Source organism: Triticum aestivum, chromosome 6A (assembly GCF_018294505.1).
Source record: "Triticum aestivum cultivar Chinese Spring chromosome 6A, IWGSC CS RefSeq v2.1, whole genome shotgun sequence".
Classification (NCBI taxonomy): Eukaryota; Viridiplantae; Streptophyta; class Magnoliopsida; order Poales; family Poaceae; genus Triticum; species Triticum aestivum.
Genome location: NC_057809.1, coordinates 613613955 through 613626268, shown reverse-complemented (window position 1 = coordinate 613626268; position 12314 = coordinate 613613955). Strand labels below are relative to the sequence as shown.

Sequence of the window (12314 nt, the reverse complement as noted above, 5' to 3'; positions counted from 1 at the left end):
TGCGCACTCCAAACTTTTTATCCATTCTTTCCTGCTTGGACACAACATAAGTGGAATCTTCTGATCCATCTAGTATCTCTCTAATCTGACATTTGCTGACAGCATCTATGCTCCATAAGACCATCTTAAAGACACTAGGTGTGAAAACTGTTGCGGCGTGTTTCTCAAGCGGCGAAGCATTTTCCTCTGTAAATGGAACGGACTGCAAGGCTTCGACGTCATGGAGAGCTTCGTTAATCCGTGGTGACGCAAGGCAACGCTCATACTGCTCTAGCATTTCAAACAACGACATCTTACCCTCAAGATGCGTATGTAGCACAGAGTTCAAGCTCTCACTCCTCTGATTGCTGCTCAATCCTAGGAAACAACGCCCCTCAAGATATGGAGCACACCACAACTTTCTCATCTGATACATCTGATGCAGCCAAGACTCCTCACTGGTTACTTTATTCCGTTCTAAGAATTGTATCCATTTTATCTCATGCTCTTCAATGGAAGAAGTATCATAAATGAAAGATCTGAATTCCTCGTTTACGTCGTCATCATGCAGATGACGTACAATGTTCTGCTGAATGTGCCATATACATAGTCTATGGTTTGAGTCTGGCCAGACCACCCTTATTGCTCTCTGCATTGCAAGGTCCCCATCTGTGATCACAAATATCGGATGCTTCTGTGCCATGCAATCAGAAAAGGTCCGCAACATCCACTCATATGCCTGGCTTGTTTCATGAGAAATTATACCACAGCCAAATATAACAGTGCTGCGGTGGTGATTCAACCCGACAAAAGGCACGAATGGCAGATTGTATTTGTTGGTTCTGTATGTGCTATCGAAAACAATGACGTCTCCGAAAGCCTCGTAGTCAAGTCGCGATTGACTATCAGCCCAGAACAGTCCCTTCAGATGGCCATGCTCGTCTACCAAGTACTTGAAGAAAAAATCCACATCTCGCTCTCGCCTCGCCATCATGTGCATGATCACCGTTTTAGCATCACCGGCACTGATTGTCTCCTACTTATTAGCATGGCAGAAATTATAAACGTCCCTCTTTGTGCATCCAACCTTATCAAATCCACCGTATTGAAAGCACAAAATATCCATAATACGGTATTTGCGGATCCCACATTTTTCCATGTCCGCAATGTCCGCTTTCTGCTCATCGCTAATTCGTCTGTGCGAACGCAGCAGACAAGAAAGATCCCGTGGGGCTAGAGGATGGCTGTGCTCATCGATGGAATCCTTGACAAACCACCGACCGGTTTCCTCCTGTCTCGTAATGACCAATTTAGTATTACACCCAACACGAGTTAAACTTCGTGGCCTCCTCTTTCTATCTTCCATCTTTCTTTTCATGTGCTTATCTTCGCGAAACCCTTGACGACTACACACAATTTTCCTTAAAATTATGTATTTGTTGGATCCATCCCACTCAACGTAGCTTTTCCTCACACTAAAACCTTTTTCAAGAGCATATTTGTTATAGAATTCATAGCCTTCAGCCTCACTATCAAACATCTTGCTGACAACATTTACATACTCGAACATACTCTCATCACTTGCATACGCCATGTCTTCCTGCATATGACATGTGAGGGAAACCAATCATCAACATCTTTCTGTTTATCAATGTTGCAGGTGTAAAATAGCTCATAGGCAAAGACAAGTGCATGGAAAAGACTTTGCTGGTTTGACATGTGAGGGAAACCAATCATCAACGTCCAACAAGTAGTATCTCATCTTCCTTTAACCTATATTTCATGCGCTATGCAAACCTAGAGTGATGATGACTTTAATAAACTAAATTAAGTGAACTATGGAACCCGTATCTCATCTTCCTTTAGTATATCTCATCTCAAACGTCAACATCTTACTTAAACAAACATGATGCGATTAGCTCAAGAGAAACTATGCCATGATGAAGCTTTCCATTCGTTGTTCTAGTCCGTACCCGGATCTTGTGGGGTTGAGGTTGTACTGCATGCACGGTGGAGGGGCGCAACGGCCAAGAGAACGAGCAGAACGCCAAGCCGAATTCATACCTTAAGGATGGTACGCGCGAAGAGATGGGATCGCCCACCGCGGTCGCCGCCGATTCAGCCGGCGCAGATCCGGCCTTCTTCTTCTTCGGTGACGGCGTGGGGGGCTGGGGTTGGTTGGGTGAAGGACGAGGACGATGAATTTATTCCTCTCGCCGGGCAGGTCGAGGACGGAGAAGGTCAGGAGCGGCGAGCGGCGACGAATAGATCGAAGGAGGATTTTGAACTGGATCGAGTAGACATGGATCTGGTCCTCAGGTGATCGGTTCAAGAAAAGATATTCCCCCCTGGACCATTATGCCCTTATCGCAATTAACATGTTAAATTTAATCAATTAAAATTCCCCGCAAGATCTGACGGCTAATAAAAATCAGACGTGGTCAGACATGTAAGTACTGCTAAGTACTCCGAGTACTAACCCAATCACCGTAAAACAGCTCACTTTTAATATATATAATACCCCCTCCGATCCATAAAGTTGTATGAAAGCAGTGGCAAGTAATATGGATAAGAGGAAGTAGATGTCATTTAATTTTATTACCGTCATGTATTCAATATAAATGTTCATCATTCTTTTAAAAAGTGTTCATCCTGTTTTTGAAAAGTTTCATGTGAAAGAATAATCAAAGAAAAACAAGTGGAATAAAGAACGTGAAAAAGAAAAACTAAAAGGAAAAAAACTAGAGGAAAAGTAAGAAAAAGAAGAAAAAAGCAAAAACTTGAAACCGACAAATTGAAAAGCTAAACAAACCATAGAGCCGAAAAAAGAGAGAGAAAGAAACATAGAAACCCGTAAAATAGCAAAGAAAAGGGTGGAAATCAACTAAAAGCGTTGGGTGAGTTGGGTCGACCCACGAAGCTCGCTTTGTACGGTTGGGCGACTATCTGATGTACTGTGCCTTGAATAGGATTTGTAGTTGAAAGCTCTCCTTTGCACTTGGACTTCTAGGCTTCGTTGGTTAACAAGGTTCCCAGCCAGGACCCCAACCTGCAATGTTCTCGCAGACCAAAGTCGGGGAGGGTCTCCTTTGTATTTCCGTCAGCAGCCGAGATGATGACATTTTATCGTCGTCAACCTAAGTTATCCATACGACTCTTTTAACTAGTATAGCAAAAGTGTCCGTACGTTGCAACGGAAAAAGTATCATAATCTTCAATGGCCATGACCACATTTTTTGTATCACCGAGTTACACAATCACTCTCAATTTTGTGAAATCATAAAAAAATTATAAAATCCATGAACATATTAGAAATTATGAAAAAAATTCAAATTCGTGAACACTTTCATATTTTTGAGATTTTCTAAAATAAAAATATTTTATATTATTTGCAAACATTTTTTTAAGATTATGAACATTTTTTAAACCAAATTTATTGAATCGGTGAACGTTTCTAGAATCGATGATTTTTTTTTCAAAAAAAGGTGGAACGATTTTTGAAATTCACGAACTTTTTTTTATTTAATGAACATTTTTTGAAATGCCTGATTTTTTTAATCAGCGATCATTTTATGAATTAATAAACTATTTTGTAAGTCACAAAAAATTTCCGATTTTTTTGCATTCATAAACATCGGAATTATTAAGCCAGGGATCCAAAACATCAGAATCAACATAGTGCTCGATTTAACTTTCATCATATCAAAATGTCACGCCGGCTCTCTCTCACGCGCATAGCCGCGTACATTTAACGCGTCATTAACAAATCCAAATCAGCCTCCGTGGCCGGCCTCATCACATGTCCACCGGAGAGAGCACTACTGATTACAAAAGTTAAGCGCCGCGTCGCTCCGGTCAGAGATAAGTGTCTTTTGAGTCACTGGCGCACTGACTTGTGCGCCACTAAATAAGCGTATTTGGTCTGTCAGCAAAAATTAGTGCGCCAACACGTAGGCAACCAAACGCGGAGCGTATACCTGACGTGAATTAGAGCATCCATCAGTGTGAAACGGCAGAAATTTAGCATCTTGGCTTAATAACTAATAAGACTTTTGGGAAAGAGAGTCTTTAGCTATGCAAGTGGGTCGATTACCCGTTTTATTAGAGCAACTTGACCCAAAACTAATTTGTTTAGTAATGGTTGGCCGATGCAATCGAGCAAGCAAGCTAGCTAGCGCTATAAGGCTGAGGGTAGCATCATTTAGCCAACACCGCTTTCACATCCTTACACACAAAAAACTAATCGAGTGAGCATCTGAGTTAGCACAACGCAGAACCATGGAGGCGGCTCTGGTGAGTGCGGCGACGGGTGCCTTGAAGCCCGTCCTTCGGAAGCTGGCCACCCTTTTGGGTGACAAGTACAAGCGTTTCAAGGGCGTGCGTGGCGAAATCAAATCGCTCAGCAGCGAACTTGCTGCCATGGAGGCGTTTCTTCTGAAGATGTCGGTGGAGGAGGATCCTAATGATCAGGATAAGGTATGGATGAATGAAGTCCGGGAGCTCTCCTATGACATGGAGGACTCCATCGATGACTTCATGCAAAGTGTGGGCAGCGAAGACTCAAAGCCAAATGGTTTCTTGGAAAAGATGAAGAGCTCGTTGGGGAAGATGAAGGCTCGTCGTGGGATTGGCAATGAGATCCAAGATCTGAAGAAACAAATGGTAGAGGTGGCGGAGAGGAATGAAAGGTACAAGGCCCGTGACGGAAAGGTACAAGGCTCTAGGAATGAAAGGTACCAGGCCAAGAATACAACCATTGATCCTAGAGCTCTTGCTATCTTTCAGCATGCCTCCAAACTTGTCGGAATTGATAAACCCAAGGCAGAGGTAATTAAACTGTTGAGTAAAGGTGGGTCAACACAAGAGCAAATGAAGTTGGTCTCTATCGTAGGATCCGGTGGGATGGGCAAAACAACTCTTGCATATCAAGTGTATCAAAGGAGAGTTCAAATGTCGGGCCTTCTTATCCGTGTCGAGAAATCCAGACATGATGAATGTCATGAGAACTATTTTTAGTGAAGTTAGTGGGAAAGATTATTGTAACACTGAAGCAGGGAGTATACAACAACTCATTAGCAAGATCGCCGATTTCTTGGAAGACAAAAGGTACAAGTTCTATTTTGACTTCTCATCCTCAAGTATGTAGTTAATAAAGTTATTTAGATATTTTACATCAAAAACATCTTATATTTTTAATAATAAAATTACTTCCGTATGGTTCTATGTCCATTTTATTTATCAGTTGGTACAAAAAGTAATGATCTAATGTTTGTACGCAAGTGCATGTTGATGCCAAGTAAATAAAAATAGAGAGAGGACCAAAAACCACATATCTTACCAGCCCCGTCCGTGATTTATGTCCTTTTGTTTACCTATGGTATTAAAAGATAGTTAAGGCATAACTACTCCCATCATCGAGCATATTACATAGCTTTAGAGTAACTATATAATAGGGGGACTTATAGTCAGGGAATGCATGGGAGCTCTGGTGCCACACGTCCCTACTCCCTCCGTACGCGAATAAGTGTACATCTAGTTTTTTTTAAGTCAAAGTTTCAAAATTTTGACCAACTTTATAAAAAAGAGTAGTAGCATATATGACATCAAATTGATATAATATGAAAGTACATTTCAAAACGAATCCAAGGGTACTAATTTAGTGCCATAAATGCTGCTACTCTTCCTTATAAAGTTGGTCAAAATTTTAAAACTTTGACTTACGAAATATGGCCTAGAGGCAATAATAAATTTATTATTTATTTCCTTATTTCATGATAAATGTTTTTTATTCATGCTAGAATTGTATTAACCGGAAACTTAGTAAATGTGTGAATACATAGACAAACAGTGTCACTAGTATGCCTCTACTTGACTAGCTCGTTGATCAAAGATGGTTAAGTTTCCTAGCCATTGACATGAGTTGTCATTTGATGAACGGTATCACATCATTAGAGAATGATGTGATTGACATGACCCATCCATTAGCTTAGCACTATGATCGTTTAGTTTGTTGCTATTGCTTTCTTCATAACTTATACATGTTCATATGACTATGAGATTATGCAACTCCCGAATACCGGAGGAACACTTTGTGTGCTACCAAACGTCACAACGTAGCTGGGTGATCATAAAGGTGCTCTACAGGTGTCTCCGATGGTACTTGTTGAGTTGGCATCGATCGTGATTAGGATTTGTCACTCCGATTGTCGAAGAGGTATCTCTGGGCCCTCTCGGTAATGCACATCACTATAAGCCTTGCAAGCAATGTGACTAATGGGTTAGTTGCGGCATGATGTATTACGGAACGAGTAAAGAGACTTGCCGGTAACGAGATTGAACTAGGTATTGAGATACCAACGATCAAATTTCGGGCAAGTAACATACCGATGACAAAAGAAACAACGTATGTTGTTATACGGTTTGACCGATAAAGATCTTCGTAGAATATGTGGGAGCCAATATGAGCATCCAGATTCCTCTATTGGTTATTGACTCGAGATGTGTCTCGGTCATGTGTACATTGTTCTCGAACCCGTAGGGTCCCCACGCTTAACGTTTGATGACGATTTCTATTAAAGAGTTATGTGATTTGATGACCGAAGATAGTTCAGAGTCCCGGATGAGATCATGGAAATGACGAGGAGTCTCGAAATGGTCAAGACGTAAAGATCGATATATTGGAAGGCTATATTCGGACATCGGAAAGGTTCCGAGTGATTCGGATATTTTTCGGAGTACCGGAGAGTTACAGGAATTCGTATTGGACCTTAGTGGGCCATACGGAAAAGGAGAGAAAGGCCTCAAGGGTGGGCGCGCCCCTTCCCCATGTACAGGTCCGAATTGGACTAGGGAAAGGGGGCGCCCCCTTCCTTCCTTCTCCTTCTCCCTTCCCCTTTTAATATTCCATGTGGGAGGTGGAATCCTACTAGGACTAGAGAGTCCTAGTAGGACTCCACACTTTGGGCATGCCGAGGGCCGGCCTCCTCCTCCCTCCATCCTTTATATACGTGGCCAGGGGGCACTCCATAGACACACAAGTTGATTTCTTAGCCGTGTGCGGCGCCCCTCTCCACAGTTACACACCTCGGTCATATCGTCGTAGTGCTTAGGCGAAGCCCTGCGTCGGTTACTTCATTATCACCATCACCACGCCGTCGTGCTGACGGAACTCTCCCTCGGCCTCAACTGGATCAAGAGTACGAGGGACGTCATCGAGTTGAACGTGTGCTGAACTCGGAGGTGCCGTGCGTTCGGTACTTGGATCGGTCGGATCATGAAGACGTACGACTACATCAACCGTGTTGTCATAACGCTTTCGCTTACGGTCTACGAGGGTACGTGGACATCACTCTCCCGCTCGTTGCTATGCATCACCATGATCTTGCATGTGCGTAGGAAATTTTTGAAATTACTGCGTTCCCCAACATATTTCATTAGCATGTCATATGTGGTTAGTCTAATAACCCACATATATAATAGTTAGCTATAAACACATACTACCCCATAATTATCTAGCCTACCACACTCCAAAAGTCTCTTGGATTCCGTGCTGCAACTGGCTATAAATCTACAATTTATATCATTACCACACTAATATCAACCATGAATCTGCGTGCAGGTATTTTGTTGTTTTTGACGATATATGGGACATAGATACATGGCATGTTCTTAAGCTTGCACTTCCCATGACTAGTTCTGGCAGTATCATAATCACCACTACTCATATAAATGATGTTGCCGAATCATGCCGGTCAACACCATTCAGTGGAGATATTTATTACATAAGGCCTCTTGATATGGTGCACTCTAGGCAGTTATTTTGCACAAGATTATTCAACTCCAAAGAAAAATGCCCATCTTACCTTAAAAAGGTTTCCGAACATATTTTGACAAAATGTGCTGGGTTGCCTTTGGCAATCATTGCTATATCTGGTTTGTTGGCCAATACTGAAAGGACAGAGGGTCCATGGAAACAAGTTGCAGATTCGATTGGTCGAGCACTTGAAAGAAATCCCAGTGTTGAAGGAATGATGAAGATATTGTCACTTAGTTACTTTGAACTGCCTGCTCATCTGAAATCTTGTCTCTTATGTTTGAGTGTATTCCCTGAGGATTCTATTATTAAGAAGAACATTGTGATACGTAGGTGGATTGGTGAAAGATTAATTCATACAGAAGCTGGATATAGTACAACATATGAATTTGGAGAAAGGTGTTTTAATGAGCTCATCAACAGGAGTTTGATCCAACCGGGGAAGACAGACATATTTGATAGGGTCAACAGTTGCCGACTTCATGACACAATTCTTGATTTCATCATATCCAAATCTATAGAAGAAAACTTTGTCACTTTGGTAGGTGTTCCTAGTTTAACTGTTGGGACACAAAGCAAAGTTCGTCGGATCTCCCTGCAAGCCGGCAAGCAACAAGAACTGATAGTACCAAGAGGCTTGGTGCTGTCTCATGTCCGATCACTTGATGTGTTCGGGACATCAGTAAAAATCCCTTCAATGGATAAGTTCATGCATTTGCGTTTTCTGGACTTTGGAGGATGCAAACAGCTGGAGAACCATCATATTGAAAATATAGGGAGGTTGTTTTTGCTGAGGTACCTAAGCCTCCAAGGAGCGAAGAAAGTAAACAAGCTCCCAAAACAAATCGGACATCTATGGTGCTTAGAGGTACTGGACTTAAGAGATACCTTTGTTTCTGAGTTACCCGCATCTATTGCTAATCTCAAGAGATTGGTGTACCTATTTATCAAGAACAATGTTACCCTTCCTTGTGGAATTTCCAAGCTGCAAGCACTGGAAAAATTGAAGTATGTCGGCGTGTGTAGGCAGTCATCAACTTTCCTACAAGAACTTGTGCAGCTGCAGAATTTGAAGGTATTGCAGCTTGATTTTAGAGAACCTGTTTCTACTGACCAATTGAACGCTGAAAACAAGAAAGCTATTATTCCTGCTTCCCTTAAAAACCTAGGGAACCTTCTCTCTCTAACTGTTTGCTATGGCCCCGAATTAGTAGGGAAGTCTCTGTGCCCTATGCCACTTAGCCTCCACAAGCTTATAGTCTACTATTCGAGTATTCCCCATGTTCCAAAGTGGGTGGGCTCCCTTGTCAACCTCCAGGAAGTACGCCTTGAATTGGTCGGAGCTGAGCAGAAAGATTTCTATATCCTTGGAGGCTTGCCTGTTCTGCGTTATCTGGTTCTGGAAATTGATGACCGTGAAATTAGAAATAGTACTCCTTCTACAGTAGAGCCTGAAGTTAAAAGGGTCATAATCTGTGGTGAAGTTGGATTCCCAAACTTGAGGAAATTTTGTTATTATAGTCCGCTTGCTGGGATGAATCTGACGTTTGCGGATGGAGCCATGCCCAAGGTAGATGAACTCTTAATAGAATTTAACGCAGCAAAAACTAAGTCTCTCGGTACTAGCGGTAGTTTCTTTTTTGATCTGTGGAGTACTAGCGGTGGTTTTGATCTTGGACTAGAAAATCTCCCCTGCCTCGTCAAAATCAGATGTGTACTACGCGGATACGATATTAGCAGAGTTGAGGCTGCAAAGGCTGCCATTCGGGAAGAAGCCAACGCACATCCCAACCGCCCTAGTTTATCGTTCGGCTGATAATGCGTTGCCGGAATCGAGGTACTAACTTTTCCTCCCATGAAAGAGCATGTACATTAATCCACAAGATCTATGTATCTCTCTCATTGCCTAACATGATCGTTCCTCTGTCCTTTTCCAATTAGGCTGCAACGCCAAAGGTTGATCATCACTGCATTTCTGAGATCGAAACATTCAACATTCTCTGCGAGGATGGATCTGCCTCCCTGCTGGTACGTACTTAGCCAAACCTATATCTTTATTCTTGTTGTCGTGTATACTGTACTCCCACCATCCCCGGCTAGAGAACTGCGTGTTGCACTTGCAACTTTCAGATACAGATATTAGTACATATACAGTATGTGAGGTGCCTGCAGTTTCTTAATCTAGTAATGAGTTATTTGCCTTATGCTGTGTTCGTGATAATGTGAGAAAGATGATAGGCAAGTTACTGTGTTGTACGAGTGTACAGACATTTGTTTGTTCGTGAATTAATTGCATGCGTTTCCTGAAAGTAAAGGTGGCCCAAACTCAACTCAACTGAACTTTGCATAAATAAATCCTCCTCTATGCATTGCATGTGTGTTTGGCCAGTCTAAACTCTTAACTGGAAAGATGCCGTGCTTCAGGGCTGACCAGAAGATGTTGTCGATGCTGTCGTGTCGTGGGAGAACGACACCAAGCACAAGGCAGCCCTTGACGTGAAGCTCGGAACACAAGAGGTCTCGCCTCTGAATCTGAACCTTGCCCAGTTCTCTTACCGGCTGACCTTGCAAAATTCAGATTCAGAGTATCACGTCAGAATCATGGTAAAACATGGAAGTTGTGCACACAAACATGAAAGCAGGCACATCTAACTTTATTCACCATGCTAAATAACTCTGTGTACTGATCTTCGTCCATATTGAGTAGGTGAAGAAGACGCGGTGGAACCAGCCTGCAACGACACACAAGGAGGAGTCAGAGGAGGAGAGGGCTACCGCAGAGGCAAACCAGAGGGAGGAGATGATCAGGTTCCTGGATACGGCTGCAAGGCACAGGTCCAGAGTGACCATGCCCACCAAAATATGCTCGGCTGCTTGGGCTCGACTAAGTTTTTTTACCGGAGCGGGGAGCTACCGGCGAAGAATCCACCACACATGATTGCTTTGAGATTCGCGGCCACTGTTCACGTATAAATAAGCCAATCTCTTTCACACTTCAATACGTGAGAATACAAACCTGCTGTGGACCCCTATGCATGCCACGCAGCTTTTGTCAGGAATCTACATGTGGATAGTAGTATGGCGATTTGACATTCACAAGTCTGTCTCCCAAGGAAAGACTAGTATTAAATTTGATAGCCAAAATTTTGGAGATTGCTATGTTTTAAACAATAAATTTAATTGCTGATATTTTTATATATTTGAATTGCTGGAGGTAAGACCTTTAAAATAAGATCAAAATTGGATACATTCCGACTAATTTTATTTCACAGATTCCAAATAACATATTTCACTCTAAAAAAACTATTTCACCTATCTTGAACAACAGAACTGATTTCACTCATTTTGAAAATATATATTTCACTCATTTCAATAAACGATTTCACTTATATTATTTACAAAAGATAGGTTTCACACATTTTTCAAAACACATTACACTCACTCAATTGAAATAATATGTTTCACTTATTTTCGAAAAAACTGATTTCACATTTCCGTTACATTCAAAATCCAATTTCACTCAGTTCCAAAAAATGATTTCCCTAAAAATTCAATAAGTTCAATGAAATAACTTTCACATGTCGACAAATGTAAGTTTCACATTTTGTAAACAACAATTTGACATCTTTTCACACACCGCAATAACATATTTTCACACTCAGTTCCACTCATTTTAGAAAACGGATTTCACTCATTTGAAACAACATATTTCACTCAAGTTTTAAGCATATTTCACTCATTCGAAACAACCAAATTTACTTATTTCAAATGATCTCACTCATTTCAAAAACATATTTCACTAATTTCAATGAAAAGTTACGTTATAATAACAAAAAAAATCCAATTTCACTATGTTCCAAAAAATGATTTCCCTGAAATTCAAATAAGTTTGAATTATGTTTCATAAGTTAAAAAAATACCATTTCATATATTTGAAATATTCAATTTCACGCATTGAAACAATCAAATTCACATGTTTGAAAGAACATGTTTCACATATTTTCACTCATTTTGAATAACAGATTTCGCCCGGTATATGCGTGAAAGTAGACATAAAATTTAAATGTGTTTGAAATCTGTCCAATATTGATCTTGTTCTAAAGATCTTAGTGTCATGAGTTCAAATATATAATATATTTCAAAAACAAAATCACTGTTTAAAAGATATAAATGATTAAAAATGTCAAAGAGAAAATAAAAGCCATGAAATTTAAAGGATGGGAGATTAGACAGATGGGTCGCTTTCATGCATTTGAGTGGATGTCTCTTGCATGCATGTATGGGTGGGACCTACGCATGATTTGACCTAATGATGGATACAAACATGAAAAGTTGAAATACACCGAGATACAATGATGTGGGCCACCAAACAGCACGAATCTTAAACTACACCAACGATGAATGCTTGACCGGTACCTCCCTCCACCGGTAAAAAGAGGTTTGCGTGCTTGGGCTGAGCAGCCAACACGCACATAGATTACGACCTGAATAATCACGGTAATTTTGTGGACTAGCTCTAGCT

General features: G+C 41.2%; 1 pseudogene; it reads left to right on the top strand.

Moving 5' to 3' along the window:
- Nucleotides 1-4149: 4149 nt before the first annotated feature.
- Nucleotides 4150-10979, top strand: LOC123131398 (disease resistance protein RGA5-like; annotated as a pseudogene).
- The last annotated feature ends 1335 nt before the right edge of the window (nt 10980-12314 follow it).